At 40.4% G+C, this 2,265-nt stretch overlaps 1 pseudogene; it reads right to left on the bottom strand.

The window, feature by feature from the left end:
• Window positions 1–1,312: 1,312 nt before the first annotated feature.
• Window positions 1,313–1,744, bottom strand: LOC110577287 (annotated as a pseudogene).
• Between the last annotated feature and the right edge of the window lie 521 nt (window positions 1,745–2,265).

Raw genomic sequence — 2,265 nt, forward strand, 5'->3', positions numbered from 1 at the left:
TGAGATACCACCTCACACCAGTCAGAATGGCTAAAATTAACAAGTCAGGAAATGACAGATGTTGGCGGGGATGTGGAGAAAGGGGAACCCTCCTACACTGTTGGTGGGAATGCAAGCTGGTGCAGCCACTCTGGAAAACAGTATGGAGGTTCCTCAAAAAGTTGAAAATAGAGCTACCATATGATCCAGCAATTGCACTACTGGGTATTTACCCCAAAGATACAAAAGTAGGGATCTGAAAGGGTACGTGCACCCCGATGTCTATAGCAGCAATGTCCACCATAGCCAAACTGTTGGAAAGAGCCAAGATGTCCATCGACAGATGAATGGATAAAGAAGATGTGGTATATATACACAATGGAATATTATGCAGCCATCAAAAGGAATGAGATCTTGCCATTTGCAACGACATGGATGGAACTGGAGGGTATTATGTTGAGCGAAATAAGTCAAAAAGAGAAAGACATGTATCATATGACCTCACTGATATGAGGAATTCTTAATTGCAGGAAACAAACAGGGTTGCTGGAGTGGGGGTGGGGTGGGAGGGATGGGGTGACTGGGTGATAGACACTGGGGAGGGTATGTGCTCTGGTAAGCACTGTGAATGGTGCAAGACTGTTGAATCTCAGATCTCTACCTCTGAAACAAATAATGCAATATATGTTAAGAAAACAAAGAAGAAGAAGAAGGTAGCAGGAGGGGAAGAATGAAGCAGGGGAAATCGGAGGGGTAGATGAACCATGAGAGACGATGGACTCTGAAAAACAAACTGAGGGTTCTAGAGGGGAGGGGGGTGGGAAGATGGGTTAGCCTGGTAATGGCTATTGAGGAGGGCACATTCTGCATGGAGCACTGGGTGTTATGCACAAACAATGAATCATGGAACACTACATCTAAAACTAATGATGTAATGTATGGGGATTAACATAAGAATAAAAAAAATCAAAAAAAAAAGAATGAAGGAGAAATTAAGACATTTCCAGATAAACAAAATTTGAGAGAGTTCACTGCCACTAGACTTATCCTACAAAAAATGCTAAAAGGAGTTCTTCAAATTGAAACAAAAGAACACTAAACAGTAATTCAAAATCATATGAAAATATGAAGATCTTTGATAAATGACTATTACACAGACAAAAATCAGTATTTTTATAATTTTGGTTCATAACTCCACTTTTTATTTTCCATAGGATTTAAAAGACAAATACATTAAAAATAACAAATTTGTGTTAATGGGTACACATGTATAAAGATGTAATTTTTTGGCATATTTTTTGAGAACTTATTGTCATGTTTTCACCATCAAAACTTAGGATCTTGGTCTTTCCTACTTGCCTTTGTAAGAGGCTAAAAGAGAGACACTGGCTATTTTGACAACCTTAAAACGAACTCCAAGAATGTCACTGACAGCATGACATTTGTGACCAAATCCAGCAACCAGAACCTCATCATTTTCCTCCATAAAATTCAAACAGCCATCATTGGGTACAAAGGCTGTGACTTTTTTGCCATTCTTGATAATCTGGACCCTGACACACGACCTGATGGCAGAATTTGGCTATTTGGCTTCAATCCCCCCTTTTTCGAGCACAATTCCCTTTGCATGGGAAGCACCTCTAAAAGGGTTGGCCTTCAGGGCTGTGCCCAAATGGGTGTTCTTGTACTGTTTATCATGCCACTTCTGATCTCTTTGGTGGCTATGGAACCTACTGGCAGTACAAAGACCGCAACACCTGCCCATCTTGCCAGTGCCACCAGCCTGAGCAAAAGCGCTAAAAATGTAATCTTTATGTCATTAACATAAAGTAGAGTGACAGAGCTGTAATATGACACAGTTTTTGTATGTAATTGAAGTTAAGTTGGTAACAATTTAAAATAAATTCCTATAGAACCCTCTTACACTGTTGGTGGGAGTGCAAGCTGGTGTAGCCACTCTGGAAAACAGTATGGAGGTTCCTCAAGATGTTAAAAATAGAGCTACCCTACGACCAAGCAATTGCACTACTAGGTATTTACCCAAAGATACAGATGTAGTGAAAAGAAGGGCCATATGCACCCCGATGTTCATAGCAGCAATGTCCGCAATAGCCAAACTGTGGAAAGAGCCGAGATGCCCTTCAACAGATGAATGGATAAAGAAGATGTGGTCCATATATACAATGGAATATTACTCAGCCATCAGAAAGGATGAATTCCCACCATTTGCATCAACATGGATGGAACTGGAGGGGATTATGCTAAGTGAAATAAGTCAAGCAAAGA

Source organism: Neomonachus schauinslandi, chromosome X, assembly GCF_002201575.2.
Source record: "Neomonachus schauinslandi chromosome X, ASM220157v2, whole genome shotgun sequence".
NCBI lineage: Eukaryota > Metazoa > Chordata > Mammalia > Carnivora > Phocidae > Neomonachus > Neomonachus schauinslandi.